We start from the raw sequence: 16,607 nt of genomic DNA, 5'->3' as shown, positions 1-16,607 counted from the left end.
AAAATTGCTTCAACCTCTCAGCCCTGATTGAGTATGAATTATTCAGCCGGCAGCTGGGATTTGTGGCATCACATATATGCCATGGACTGATTAGTTCATGATTTTTTTTTTTTCTTCTGTGACCAAAATAATAAATAAATGAATTATTTTTTTTAAGTGACATTAAGTTAGTAAATTTATTGAAAAAGGTAGGAGTGAGTGAAAACACAAATAAAGTTACGTATAAAAGTGCCTTCTATAACACAATATTCACTGTTGCCCGTTTCCAAGTGAACAGTGTCAGCTTTGCCTGCAAGGCATCAGATGAATCAGCTGTTAGTGAAATGGACACACGACAAACAAGGAGGCTCCATACCGAGCGGAACGGCAGAGACTCATGGTGTTGATCCAGAGCTCTAAAAACGAGGAGACTGGAGCTGCAACAACTAGTCGACATAATCCAGAATTTTAATGCTGATTAGTCATATACAAGCAAGTAAATGTCAGACAATCTCTTTCAGCTCAGTGGTAAATGTTAACTTGTAACTGCACTACAGGAGGAGCTGAAGGCACTACAGCCTCCACTGTCTGCAACGATGACTGCATGTTAGGGATGGGCGGTATGGACTAAAAAATATATCACGATAATTTCTGGCATTTATCCCGATAACGATAAAAATGACGATAAAAAAATACCAATTCAACTCCATCTTTTTAAACTATAAATCTATCACCACATTCAGTCTTTGGAGCCCCCAAATCACTGCTCTAAAAGAATACTAAATGCTACTAAACTACACCAATTAAATTGAATCAATAAAAACCAATTAAATGAGTACACCAGCGGGAATTTATCCTTTTTTCTTTCTATATTTCAGGCTTCTTTCTTTCTTTCTTTATTTATTTCAGGCTTCTTTCTTTCTTTCTCTCTTTCTTTATTTATTTCAGGCTTCTTTCTTTCTTTCTTTCTTTCTTTCTTTCTTTCTTTCTTTCTTTCTTTCTTTCTTTCTTTCTTTCTTTCTTTCTTTCTTTCTTTCTTTCTTTCTTTCTTTCTTTCTTTCTTTCTTTCTTTCTTTCTTTCTTTCTTTCTGGCTCATTTCCTTCTTTCTTTCTTTCTGGCTCATTTCCTTCTTTCTTTCTTTCTTTCTTTCTTTCTTTCTTTCTTTCTTTCTTTCTTTCTTTCTTTCTTTCTTTCTTTCTTTCTTTCTTTCTTTCTTTCTTTCTTTCTGGCTCATTTCCTTCCTTGATGTCCTCTTCTAATATAATTAAAATGTGCATAATTTGCACATTTTAATTTGCACATTTTTCAGAATCATAAATCAGCTTTACACAAAAACGTCATCAACGGGAATTTATCGTTTTTACCGTGAGATGACAAATTCTTACCGTGGGGAATTTCTTTGACGGTTTATCGTGAACGGTAAAATATCACCCATCCCTACTACATGTAGCCAAGTGAATAAAAAGATCTTGAAACCTGCAGCAGCCATTCATTTTCTTGGCATCAAATTTAACACAAATAACCTGTTTTTGATTTTAACATTACTAAGACAGTGGCAAGAAAGTATGTGAACCTCTTAAAATTAACATTTATTCATCATAAAATGTAATCCAAGTAACAATGTTAGACTTAAATTGAGCTGAACACAATTTTAGTTTCTAGATCAAAAAGAGGTGTTGAACTGAGGAGAGAACGTGATGGCAGGCTGTTATAGGAGGAGGAGGCCCCTCCTCTTGGGAGCAGATGTCATCTTCTGTCTGCCAGTCAAGGACCGGCTTCAGCGCATAAGGGCGTATACCATAGTGAGACACTGAAACCAATGTCAAAGAGAACTACTGACTCCAAATACCTTTTATTGAAGTAATAAATCAAAGAGTTTACTTACTTTTTCCCTCAAATAATATGAATACTTATTGGATGTTTTCGATGATGACACAAGAAATTCTGATTGTGTTATCAGTTTAAATGTGTTGTTTGCCTATGACTGATTATGATGTAAATCTGATCACATTTCATGGAGAACAATTGCAGAAAATCAGTTAATAAGGGGGTTCACTGTTTCTTGCCATAACAAAACTGTCATTGTGAAAAGTTTCGAACAAACTGACTTTTGTTGGGAATTGGTATCATACATAGTTAAGTGAATTGAAATTGAGTTGAACAAAACCTATTTGCTTATTTTCACCATTAATATAGTCTTTTTCTTTCAACCCATGACTGATATCTCAGCCCACAAAAGTCTGTTGATGGTCAAAATATCCACCCGCCGTTACCCTGGTATCAAAAGGTAACTGTTGTGAGTGGATGAAAAAGCAGGAACTAGCATCTTTCCAGACAGTTACCCACAGGTTATGGACACTATGGCAGAAGCCCACTTCCCTTCCCTTTCTTTATTGCTTGCACTCTTTCAAAATCAGTGTAGTTTGTAACCCCTGATTCATTCCAGCTTTTACTGAACATCACTCAACTGCATTATTACCATTATCATCACACTTTACGGTCCATTCTAAAAAAGATTGCTTTAACTATTGCAATGGCATCTTTACAGGCCTTAACAAGAAATCTATCAGGCAGCTGCAGCTGATCCAGAACGCTGCCGCCAGAGTCCTTACAAACACCAGGAAACTGGACCACATTACACCGGTCATGAAATCACTACACTGGCTTCCAGTGAGTCAAAGGATAGAGTTTAAAATATTACTGCTGATCTACAAAGCACTGAATGGTCTTGGACCAAAATACATGCTTCATCTGTTAGTTCCTATGAAGCTCCCAGACCCCTGAGGTTCATCTGGATCTGGTTTGTTGTGGTTCCCAAGAACCAGAACCAAGCAAGGTGAGGCAGCGTTCAGTTATTCTGCTCCTCACCGGTGGAACAAACTTCCTGTAGACCTGAGGTCTGCTCCAACTGTCAGCTCCTTTAAATCAGGCCTAAAAACATTACTGTTTACTGACGCGTACTCTTAAATTAAATACTTACCTGCTGGACTCTACTGCCCTTCTTTTTAACAGCTTGTGCTTTTTATTATTTTACTTCTTTTCTTATCATTTTATTTCATTTATTCGTTATTTAAGCGTACTCTTAAATTATCAATTATTTTACCTTCTTTTCTCATAATTTTATTTAATTTTATTTGCTATTTACTGTACAATTACGTCTTGCTGCTTTTAATGTCGATGTAAAGCACTTTGAATCACCTTGTGTTGAATTGTGCTATATACAAATAAACTTGCCTTGCCTTAACTCAATATTTCTTAGGAAGTACACTTCTTTTCTGGATAAAATGTAATTGTTTTGCTGTTATCACTTTTAGTTAAAGGGGACCTATTATGGCATCTAATACCTATTTTAAACAGGCCTTGAATGTCTTAAAAAAAAGCTTTTGATTGTTTTTGCTAAATAAATTAGAAATTCAGCCTCTGAGCCATGTCTTTATCATCTCAGTCTCTAACCTCATTATCTATGCGGGATTCTGAGTGGAGGCTGATAATGAGGCACTGTGCTGATTTTCTGCCAATAGGCAGCCAATAGGCCAGCGGAGTTAGTTGTGGGCGTGGTTTCACGCATCGGAGGCCAACCTATGTAAATCACATTTTGGTTACATAACGAAAATCAGCAGAATCTGAACGGCTCGTAGAAGCCACATCACACTGGATGGATCATCCGGGCGGCTGTACAGACACTGCAGAATTTGGTTGCTTTCCTCCTTCTCTGAGTTGGCAGGCTGAGGGGAGACCACTTTATATATGTTAAAGCAAGAAAAAACGTGTTTTTCTTAGGCACCCAATGCAAGGATGCTTAAATCCTCATCCCGCCCACAGTTGAGTCCTGACCAGTGGCTCTTTGCTGCATGAATTGTATATGTTCACAATGTAAAAAAGAACTATTTCTTTTTTATCAGATCCATAATCTGATCTTAGTTTTAACAGCCAATGACTAATCGACTATCAGAACAGTGGTTAGTTGCAGCCCTACTCACCACATGATCAAAACAGCACTTCACTTCATTTTCTCTAGTCATGTTCAAAAAGCCACTATTGACTGGTGCACACGTGCATGGGGATCTACATGAAGCTGAATCAGACACAAAGCAAGGGAAATCAAACCCATGATTGTGATATGATTATAATTTGAGAAAATGCATAAATTCTCTGTGTTCACCAGGGGCTGCTCGGCAGCTAGGAAGATGACTGAGGAAGTTACGTAATAAAGGTTTAACATGCGTCTATGGATTCCCCCCCAGGGAAGAGGAACCAAAGCAGCTTTTTGAACAGGATCCAATCTATGACATTGCATCTGTCCATATCAGTGACGCAGACCAGCTCTCCGAAGCTTTAGAATCTAAACCTGAAATACACATCTATTACATAATGCATTTAAACTCCTGCATGATTACTGATTCATACACATGCACAAAATACAACTGTTTATAAAGACCAAGTTATGAAAACAACTCTTGTTCTGTTGTTGAGAGTTAATATTGGAGTGAACAGACAAGCAACTATGAAACCCAACCATGGCAGTACTGTTTGTGTCCGTTTAGATTTTCGTGAGAGACGTCCATCACAGAACCTGCTGACAGTTGAATTATCCAGTAGGGGTGTAACGATACACTAATCTCACGATACGGTACGATACACGATACTGAGGTCACGATAACGATACGATACGATATTATAGCAGTATTTTTTTTAACAACCTTGAATGAGGAACATATGACTGGAAAAATTGTATTTAATTTGAAAGACACAAAATACAAAACAATGCTGTGCGTTTGCCCTATTGTTACAGTTTGTAATGCTTTATAACCGTTTAAGTTTTAAAGAGAAAGCCAGGCCAACCATTGTCCACAAACTGAACTAAAAGTAAATGGTTGGCATTATGCATCTTCAGTTTCATACAATAAAAACTTTTCCACAAACTGAATAGTTTCTTTCATGTATGATTTGACTTTTTTCTTTTCCAGAAATGTAACAACTAAAATTAAATAAATAAATAAAAGTAAATAAATACATACAATTTTACATCATAAAAAAGATTGATTCATGCTCACCTTATAAGTGTAAGAGGAGATTTATTTTTGTTAAGAAGGTTATTTTGGTAATTCAGGGTTCATTATTTTATAAATATATTCTTTATATGCTGATGTAAATCAGGGACTATAATGACACTAGTCAGTTTATCTGTAGTGATTAGTCTGTTTTAGATTGGGCGGAGTGATACAGCACTAGGTGCTGTGTTGATGTTCTAAAATCCTACACTGTTGAGCGGACATTAAAGTACACTCCAACTCGGAAGAAGTTGTCCCCGTGTTTATCCTACTCACGACCCGAAAAAGGTTTAACTTAATAAGGTATGGCTTAACTCTACACCAGACTTAAAAGTTCAGAGCTCAAAACCCTGCTAGAGTCCTGTGATCGGGACCGCAAAACGGGACTAGTTTCTTCTGGGCGTAGTAGGATTTTGGTCGGCGGGTCGAGGCGCGGTCGCCACGTGTGGTCGGATGCGCGTTACTAGTCAACACAATAGATTAATATTAATAACCCAATATCGCGATACACCTTGTTACCTCCACGACACGTTTCGTGGCGTTTTTGTATCGCGAAATTTCGTGGGACGATATATTGTTACACCCCTATTATCCAGCCTCTCAGTCTTTACTGTATCTCCTACTATGATCTCTGCTAAACTTCATCTTCAAATCATGATACATTCATTGTATCTTGAAAGTGGGAAGCAACAACCATTTGCATTTTGATGAGCTAGTCAGAGAAAACTCAACAACTAACTTTATAGAGGCATTAGTTAATAATGAACAAACTTGGTTTCCTTGAAGATCCCATTAATAGAGTTGTTTAACGCCATGTTAAAAGCCATCTTGAGGAAGAAAAAAGGGTCAGAATGGGTTGTGTATTTGGTTTCAGCCCTTAAAAAAGGAAGAAACAATCAGGATGACGGTGATTTGAAAAATGTCAAATAATAGATTTTATAGTTTGCTATAAAATCAGTCATTTTCTTCTTTGCCAGTGACTGTGTTGGGATGGGAGAAATGTCCCACAGCTAGCACCCCCCACCACACCATGCCAAAAATAGACCCACCAACATGTATACAACCAAGGGATGACCTCCCTAACTGCCAACTAATTGTTAAATGATTTTAGAAAGCTGGGGTGGGTTCAAAGTCAGGACAAGGTCCTGGCAAAGTACCAAGGAGCTAAAGCGGGTTTATTACTGACAATGTGAGAAACGATTGGGTATAATAGGCTGGACATGGGAGAATGATTCACAGCAATGAACTCATCGGGTGACCTCCAAGGATCAACACAAGGATTCATCAGGCTTCAAATCACATCAGTTGAGCCTGAAAGCTTCTGTATAGTTGCCAATTAAATGGTCAGTATCCCTTTTACACCCATGAATCTACCTTGTGCTTCCTTTTACTCCATGTGTTTCCAATATCCAACTCCCATTCTTTTATAAACTTCTAAAAATGTCAGCCAAATAAGGAAAGCTAAAACAAATGAGGAATGATTGATTTTAACTGATCATTGTGTTTCATGCTTTCTAGATTAAAAAAAAAAACACAAGGAGGTGTGCATTAACATATCTGGTTCGAGTATATGATGATGATGATGATGATGATGATGATGGATCCCCCACCCTCCAACTGTCATTTTAACTTTGTGTTTTAAGGTACACAAGCAGAGACTGGGAACAAGGACACTGTAATATGCTCCACGATGAGCTGAAGGGAAAGCTCTGCCAACCCGTTTACAAATTCCTGCTGCGTGACAAGGTCCTGCCACATTATTTGCCCTGGAGCACAACAGTGGGATTAACTGACCCCATTAGAATCCATAAGTGTGATAACATCAACAAACTGTACACAAACAAGTGTGCCCTCTCAATGCCAGTCTGTTCTGCACGACAGTAATACATGGGACTAGACCAAGCAAACTGAGCTAAACGAGCCGATTAATGACATTACAACAGCCAAACTTTGGTAGTAGAGAATAAACTACTGAACTTTGATAAAGTAGCAATAAACCTTGAGCCGCATAGGACACCATACCGTCCCATATCGATGTCATCTGAAGGTGTACATTAGGCTGCCTGCAGATGACGTGAACAAAGCAGTAGGGCTGTAATCAACCAAAGAAATTCTCGGTTGACTGAAGCCCTCAAACTTTGACTAAAATTCGACTTGTGGGGGGATGTTGTGCCGTCATCCATTTGCTATATATTAAGTCGTTTTTGATTTAATCTTTTGTACTGTAATTAAATACACACTACAGCCTAGGGCTGGGCGATATATCGAGATTTTAATATATATATCGATATATTTTCAAACACGATATGGTACGAGACAATATCACTTATATCGATTTAAAAAAAAAATAAAAAAATTAAAAAAAATTTACATTTTTTTTTTAATGATTTTGATATAGCTTATTTTCTGACAAATTGACTTGAATGTTTTATTTGAGATTTGCACAAATTTTTTGTTATTTGCACAACTGTCAACCTCAGTGGAAAAGTCTGCCTGTTACTGTCTACATTGTATTAATTGCACAGTGTATTTTAATTTAATTGTTATGCAGGAAAGGGATATTTGTTTTATTTTATTCAAGAAGCATTTTTATTCTATATATGCAGGCAGTTTATTTTTATTTCATTTGTTTTATACATTTTGATATTGTGCAGACCTCTGTTAACAAAGGTACCTGTGTGACATTTGGCACGAGGCTTTGTATTAAAACTGACTGTTTTTTTAAGGGTTTGCCTCAGAAAAAAATGAAGCTAACAGAGATGCTATGCTATAATGCTTTGGGGGAAACCCCAATTAAGGCACAGAAAAAATATCGAGATATATATCGAGTATCGCCATTTAGCTAGAAAATATCGAGATATGACTTTTGGTCCATATCGCCCAGCCCTACTACAGCCTGTCGGAATTAATCAGAGCAATATTATTTATGTGAAAAAATTGTTTTGTCATGTTTTAATCATTGACTACACGACCATTCTGCACTGCACAAGGTGGCGGCAAGTATTTATTTTCTGGTTCAACTACAGTGATTTATATTTTGGAGGGGCTCATATAAATGCCATGAAATTCTGCCACACTGCAGATGTCTTTGACATGATAGAGTTCAACAAATCACTGGACCTTGTCCTTCTTTACAATCTATCCTCTCTCTTCCGTGGCTTGGGCTAATCCAAAATAGGAAACACAAGGGGTGTCCAAAGATAGACTGTTACCCGTGAAAGAGGTGTGCTCTGAAAACACCCCCTTTAGAATTTGGTACTTTCCTCCTGATGACATGCACAGGACCCTCCAAGCTGACATTACGGGAAAAATAAAATCTTGCTGCCGGCAGTTATCCTTGTGTGTGTTAGTATAAGCAGTCGAATATGTTTTAACAGAAATCTGACCTGAGAAAATGAACATGAAAGCTTCAATCAAATGACGACCAATCATATTAGAAATAAATGTATTGCTTTACATAAATTATCCTGGCGTGGTAAAAAAAAAGATTCACTGCCCCTCGGAGTTGGCATGGATGTGAAATCAAACAACAGACCAAAACTGTTTTTTGAACCAAGCGATGATTGTTTATTTCTGTTCTAAAGTTGGACATTTTAACATGGCAGTCAATGGGGATTGCCTGGATTTTGCAGCCTCTAGCAGCCAGTCGCGGAAATTCAACAAATATTACTTCCACATGAGGCTTAACCTGGAAGTTAGCTGGTTGGCACTTGCTCTCTACACATTCTGCAGTCAGGTGATTGTGGAAAGCTCAGCACTGCAGCTACACTGCTCCAGAAACAAATCCACACTGTCATCTAGCATCTGGTGGTGTAATTACAGGGCAACGAAAACAAACAAGTCTAAATGACAACAACAAAGTATGTGCTGCACATAAACAATGTTGTTACACAGAAACATTAATCACACTCGAAAATATCTAGACAATTAAGTCAAGCACATCTGCCATCAGCCCTGTGTTAAACATGGGACACTGGTGCTTTCAAAAAAAAAAAGAATATGTAAGAAACATATTTTATATTGAGTTTTCTATGCTGTCTAGCGTCTTAGTTACGGAATATAGCAGGGATACGGGTGGGGTGAGGGGTCATCGATGATTTTGTCAGCTGGTGTGAGACTAATGAGATGGTCATAAACTTCAGGAGGAAGTCCCCCCCCACCAGTGAACATCCTAGGAAAAGACGTTGAGACAGTGGACTCTTACAACCTGGGTTGTTCACCTCCACAATAAACTGGACTGGATGAGACCGTGGATGCACTGAGCAGCTCACTCAGTCAGAAACTGAAACACCCCTGAAAGGAGCGCTTATGCAGGTCCTTCATCCCGGCAGCAGTTGGACTATAACGCATCTTAAAGCCAGAAGTCACTCGGTCACTTTACCTCATCAATATGTGTAGATATTAGGGCTGGGCGATATATCGAGATTTTAATATATATCGATATATTTTCAAACACGATATGGTACCAGACAATATCGTTTATATCGATTTAAAAAAAAAAAAAAAAAAAAAAATTTACATTTTTTTTTTTATGATTTTGATATAGCTTATTTTGTGACAAATTTACTTGAATGTTTTATTTGAGATTTGCACAAATGTTTTGTTATTTGCACAACTGTCAACCTCAGTGGAAAAGTCTGCCTGTTACTGTCTACATTGTATTAATTGCACAGTGTATTTTAATTTAATTGTTATGCAGGAAAGGGATATTTGTTTTATTTTATTCAAGAAGCATTTTTATTCTATATATGCAGGCAGTTTATTTTTATTTCATTTGTTTTATACATTTTGATATTGTGCAGACCTCTGTTAATAAAGGAACCTGTGTGACATTTGGCACGAGGCTTTGTATTAAAACTGACTGTTTTTTTAAGGGTTTGCCTTAGAAAAAAATGAAGCTAACAGAGATGCTATGCTATAATGCTTTGGGGGAAACCCCAATTAAGGCACAGAAAAAATATCGAGATGTATATCGAGTATCGCCATTTAGCTAGAAAATATCGAGATATGACTTTTGGTCCATATCGCCCAGCCCTAGTAGATATATATAAATAAAGGTATATGTATGTGTGTATATACAGTATGTATGTCCTATTTATAGTAATATATAATTGTTTTGCCTATCGCCACAATTCTCCATCCATAATGCATACTGTGTATGCTTGTACATAGAATACCAGCTACTGCTGTATATAGTATTGTATTTTATCTTTATTTTATTCTATTTATTTTTTACTTAATCTTCTGTTTTTTATTCTTGAGCTGTGGTAATGTAAATTTCCCCTTGTGGGATCAATCAAGTCAGATTGATGCCCTGCACGTCATATCTACTTTTTTTTATCCATTAAGACAAAAGTGAAATAATAATAGCAACAATAATAATAATAATAATTAGAAAGAAGTAAGAATATCACAATAATCTGTTTAATAGTGCTTTATGCTCCCGACAGAACTCTGAAAATATGTGCTCTCGTGGTAAACAATCATGTTGAGACATTAACAAGGGTTGGGCTTACGGTCCAATTTAGCTGGAAAAAAAGACTGCTAAATGAATCTCTGCAACAATGGATAATTGAGGATGGAAAGTTAAAAGTGAGGCAAGCAGTGACAAAAGCGAGCTTTAATGGATCTGACATAATGAAGTGGGATGAGGTCATGGAAGCAGCACTGATTTAACAACATGTGACACGCATTTTAATGAACATATACCCGTCGGACTCCTTCAAGTGAAATAAATCAAATCATTATATCTGAACTGTTATTTAACAAGTTTAGGCCATTGTCAAGAAACCAGAACTTAATAGTGCGTTAATAAGAATTTAGCATAGCCTGAATCAACAATTACTTCTGATCTTGCCACAGAATTAACATTTGAAACAAGATATTCCACTATAACCATCTGCCAGAAGCTTTGCAGCTACTTCAGCTTGGTGGTGGTGGTGTTGTGGGGGGGGTTTGCTTCCCTCTTATCGCAATGACTATAAAAATTATAGCTCCATTTTATTGCATTACATTGTAATTTTCACACAAATAATTAATGGATAGGTGATCTAATCCTATCAAATAAAATTCAGGTGAAAATCAAGTGTTATAGCAAAACTTAAGGTGGAAGGGCTTATTCGGCCTCAAATTTGTATTACTATTAATAACAAGCATTAATCGGTAAAAGCAGGTTTAGGGGTCTATGTCCAGCACAGCCACAAGACATATTCCACATTCCACAAGCTTGATCACTCGACAGGAAACAGGGAAGTGATTCACATTTTAGTTACAAAGAACTTCTGGAATGAAGATCACAAACCGCAGAGCCATGTGAAGACTTCCTATGTGCGTAAGCTACAGAAAGATAACCAAAAAAAATTAATGTTTTCATTCCCACCAGTTATTCATTACACACCATCTCTTGTGGCTGCTTAGCATTACGATCTAATGAACCCTTTGCAGAAGAGGGCCGTCATCCTCTACTCCGCTGCTATGAAATATTCCATGTGACCAACAAATAATTACAGCCTGGCGCCAAAGCAGAGTCTTAAAATAAGGGATTACATATGTTTTGGACAACAAAGTGATTATATATACACACGGCCTGGCAATAAAGATAAAAGGTCACACATTCTAATATTTTGTTGAGCAACCCTTGGAGGACAGCATGTAGTTGCCATGGTATCATTTAAATAAGATTATGCAATGTCACAACATTTAGCCACAGTACTGCGTGCAAGTTTTCTGCACCCCATCCCTAAATAGGGTTATGGTTGGATAATCAATGTGGGGGAAAAAAAAGATGATATTTCATGCAGAACCACTTTCCCAGTTTGAAGACTGGTGAATCCTGCATTCAGAAACACTGACCGTGGCTGTGTTCAGACTGCAACCAAAATCCAATTTTTAGCATATCCTGTGATTGTGGAGATGCAACAGATTCAGTGACAGCATGAAAAGGCAAAACCCAAATTAAACGTAATTTTTTTCCCGAATCTCATTTAAACCTCATGCAAAGGATGTTTTCAATCTAATTGTGTATGGATTTTCACAGATGTACATCAATCTGAACATTCTGGTTGCTCAAAAAGGATTTCCTAGTTAAAACAACGACTACTTCTACCACATGACGGAGGTGATCGTCAACGAGCAAAGAAACAACTCAGATTGCTCTAGTTTGACCCATGATATTGACATTGCATAAAATCGGCACGACATTGTTGAAATAAAGTACGTAGTAGCCTCCCATGTCTGTGGTATTTTATTGTAACTTGTAGAAAATGTGAAACCACAGTTCTGCATAATCATTTGCAACAGTAGCAAAGCCAGCTCACTGCCCTTTATCTGTGAATGAGTGAGGGCAAGCAAAAACACAGGATGGATGTGATCGCTTGCAAAATATAATGAAAACAATAAGTCAGGTAGATCAGATGAGCCTAAAAGTGGGATTTAGGCTTCATGATTTGCTCTTCTGTGCCACTACATACTCTTCCCTGGGTCCAAAGCCGACATCATATGACTATTAGCAGAAGATAAGTCACAGATGCACTTTTACGATAGTCTTAACAATGTGGCGAAGGCACAGCCAGTGCTGGTGGCACCGTTGACCCTTGTATCAACTGTCATGCATGTATTTAATAACGCTGTAAACTGCCTGTAGAAAGACATAACAGCAATATTTAAATAATTTCCAGCAAAGATGAACTGTGTACTATGATTTTATGGTAATGTGAACAGATATTTTCCAGAGTTGAAACGTCAGTTTCAGACTTACATGTAGATCTCCTAATCTGGCTATCAAAACCATTCAGTACTGGTTTCTGGTCCTTTAAATCTTTGCAAGGTATTATGTTATTTTTATGGTGAAATCCCATTATTTACAAAGTTAAAATAATTTTACTTTCATTTGTACACGGACTCGGAATGATGAATGCCTCTTAATATCTGAAACCATGCCTGGGGTTCTACTGTTACAGCATTTATGTAACCAATTAATCTAGGGAACTGCTTCCAATTTTTTATTTTTTTCCTGGTAAATATGTTCAAAAATGTACAACCTCAATCGCATCCAAAAAGTTGGCACACTGTAAAATGTAAACAAAAAATATTTGATATGCTAATCTCATTTAATGAGACATGAAACATATCAGATGTTGACAATAAGACATTTCTTGAAAAATGTGAGTTCATTTTGCGTGTAATGTGTTTAAACATTAAATCTGGAGCATGGGCAACAAAAGTTGTAAAAGTAAGTGGGACTGAAAAGAAACACCTGGAGGAACATCGTGCAATTAATTGGATTGACTGGCAACAGCTTCATGACATGATTGAGCACAAGAAGAGCATCTGGTCTGTCAAGAGGAACGATGCACTTGGAAGAGATTCACCAAACTGGAAAAACAAAAGCATCTAAAAGTAATGAAAAAAATTTCAGAATAATGTTTCTCAGCATAAAATGGCACAGACTAGCTGGATAAATTTCTGCCTGCAGATGGACAAAGCTAACAATCAATATTTAGGGTCCACGATCTTCAGGCTCTCTGGCAGCACTGCATTAAAAACGTGCAAGCCTTTGTAAAATTTAGCAAGCTTCTCCTCCAGGTGTCTTAAGTACAACTTACTTTTCTGGTCTTTTCGTCAACTTTAGTTTCAAAAAACATAAAAAAGTGGGAAGTTGTTCTCACCAAATTCAAGTTAATATTTTCATGAGATAAATTCTGACTTTAAACATTGTGCATTCAGTTTCCCAACATTTTTGGTATTTGGGATAGGCTAAAGCCTGCATGGAAAATAGACTGATGAATGAATACATCTCAGTATAAACAGCTAATGCACCGCTCTTTTTGTGGTCTTTTTCAGTTAAGGAAAGGACTCAAATTGATCTGCACTCCGGTTTCACTTTTTACAGAGTCGACTCGCACCTCCTCACCATCTGCTCTCAGCAGATGAAGACTTGACATTTTTTGATGACCTTGTTCCTGTGGGGCCTGGAGCTCGCAGGCATGCGCCTGCTCTGCTGCCCGGCTGGTACAGCCTGAATTATGGTTCTGCGTTACACCGACGCAGAGCCTACGGTGTAGGCTCTGCGTTGGTGTAACGCGGAACCATAAATCAGCCTTAACAGAGGGAAGGTTTTCCACCAGTGGAGGCGACCAGTAACACAGCCAGGGGCGAAAATCCCGTTTCATAGTTGGGGGGGACAATAAACAGTAAAATTTTAGAGAATAAATCCAGTGGGGGACAAGGAATAAAAGTTTTAGCCTTCCTTTAATACAGCATTTTGACATTTTCAACTCTACCTCGCAAACAGGCAGAAGACCTTTCTTAGAGTAATACAAAACAATGGTATTAGGTGGAAGGTGGCAATAATACAGCACATCTGACATAATACACTGCAAAAACCCAAAATCTTAACAAGAATATTTGTCTTATTTCTAGTTAAAATGTCTCATTTTTAGTTAAAAAAAATCTCATTACACTTAAAACAAGACTCATCACTGGAAAAAAAACAACAATTTTCACCTGTTTTAAGTAGATTTTCACTTAAAATAAGTAGAAAAATCTGCCAGTGGAACAAGATTGTTTTGCTTATAAGATAAATCTTGTCGCACTGGCAGATTTTTCTAATTATTTCAAGTGAAAATTTACTTGAAACAGGTGAAAATTGTCAAATAACAAGTTATTTTTTCTGGTGATGACTCTTGTTTTAAGTGTAATGAGATTTTACTGTTTATTATTATTTTCGATTTTGGTTTCGGCCACAAATTTTCATTTTGGTGCATCACTACTAAATACTACTGCATTGTTCCAAAATTATTAATTCTGTCTCAAATTATTCTAGGGGGGGACAGCTTTACTAATGGGGGGGACTTGTCCCCCCTGTCCCCCCCGGGATTTTCGCCCCTGAACACAGCCCTGCCGCTGCTCTCCTGTGTTTACACTTCACCAACACACCAGTTTACACCCAGCGCTGAGGCAGCAGAAGCCTTTCTCACAACAAACACCGCTTTCTCCCCCTCGCTCGCACGGCCGGGTCGTGAAGTTGTTCAAACCTGGTTTATGGTTACGCGTCACACCAACGCAGAGCTTACGCCGTAGGGTACGGCGTAGGCTCTGCGTTGGTGTAACGCGGAACCATAAATCAGCCTTCAGACCTGAGGCTGAAGTTGCTGCAAGAAGTGAACAGTTTGGTGCAGACAGTCATGAAGCTCAATGTGTTTGCACAAGTTTGCGCTCGCAAACGTTTCTTCTCGGGGAAACCTCTCACACAACACTTGGGCTAATGTTAAAAATGAAAGGGAAAGTCTGAATAACAACAGTGTACATGTACGTAAAACCCATTTCTCCAACATGGCAGTATGTTTCGGATTATTCAAAACGATACCACAAACGTTTGAGTAAAAAGAAAGAGAGAAAAAGAAAAGGAGAAATGATTTAAAACGAGCAGCACAAGAGTCGCAGTAACAATGTTACACAACCCCACCGTTTCCCTTTTCTTTTATCAACTACTATGTTAACAATGCGTGTATTGCGCAACACCAATTCCCTTTTTCTTCCAATAAGTTTAAGCTCAGAAGTCAATGGAGCACCCCGGCCAGGAGCGCAGCAAGCCACAGAGTCAAGAAGGGACTCTTTTCGTAAGGACGAAAGAACAGAAAACACAACCTGAATTAAACAAACTCCGGCGCGACCTGCTGGTTTGGTCCTTGGCTCCTGCGGCATCCACGCAGCCGGGTTTTAGGACCCGTCGGTTCCGTGCGGTGCCATTCAGACGACAGCTCCGCCATGCTGACGGAGTCACGTGACACACCGCCGCCTGGATTTCCCGAGGGGCGGGGCATGCGGGGGGGATGATTGACAGCTGACTGGAAACTCATTACTGTAAATGAAATCAGTGGGTTTTCTAAACACGTGTGTATCACTCTTTTTTACGTCCTCTTACTTTCAGTTAGAAGCAGAATACTACGACGGAGTATTAGGGCCAAACTAAGACAAAAAATAAAAAATAAAGTCATAATAATATGAGAATAAAGTCATAATATTACGAGAATAAAGTCGTAATATTACGAGAATAAAGTCGTAATATTACGAGAATAAAGTCGTAATATTACGAGAATAAAGTCGTAATATTAAATATATTATAAATATATAAATAGAACTTCACAAGATGCTCAATATTCCTCATTTTAACACAGGGAGAAGATCCCCTTCCTGTTAGTTCTCATAAATTATATACTCATAATATTACGACTTTATTCTCATAATATTACGACTTTATTCTCATAATATTACGACTTTATTCTCATAAATTACGACTTTATTCTCATAAATTACGACTTTATTCTCGTAATATTACGACTTTATTCTCGTAATATTACGACTTTATTCTATTACGACTTTATTCTCGCAACATTACAACTTTATTCTCGTAATGTTACAACTTTATTCTCGTAATATTACGACTTTATTCTCATAATATTACGACTTTATTCTCGTAATGTTACAACTTTATTCTCATAATATTACGACTTTATTCTCATAAATTACGACTTTATTCTCATAAATTACGACTTTATTCTCGTAATATTACGACT

The 16,607-nt window shown here is 37.6% G+C and overlaps 1 protein-coding gene across 4 annotated transcripts in view; it reads right to left on the bottom strand.

Annotated features, from left to right (window-relative positions):
• Window positions 1–15,801, bottom strand: part of hdac4 (histone deacetylase 4) — a 176,112-nt gene extending 160,311 nt beyond the window's left edge. For all 4 annotated transcript variants that reach the window (XM_061723935.1, XM_061723938.1, XM_061723937.1 and 1 more), the window contains exon 1: window positions 15,679–15,801. The gene's annotated coding sequence lies outside the window, so the exon portion shown is untranslated. The remainder of the gene's footprint in view (window positions 1–15,678) is intronic.
• Between the last annotated feature and the right edge of the window lie 806 nt (window positions 15,802–16,607).

This window comes from Cololabis saira, chromosome 6, assembly GCF_033807715.1.
Source record: "Cololabis saira isolate AMF1-May2022 chromosome 6, fColSai1.1, whole genome shotgun sequence".
In the NCBI taxonomy this organism is placed as follows: Eukaryota; Metazoa; Chordata; class Actinopteri; order Beloniformes; family Belonidae; genus Cololabis; species Cololabis saira.
Note: the sequence above shows the minus strand (reverse complement) of the source record. Positions and strands in the feature narration are given on the sequence as shown.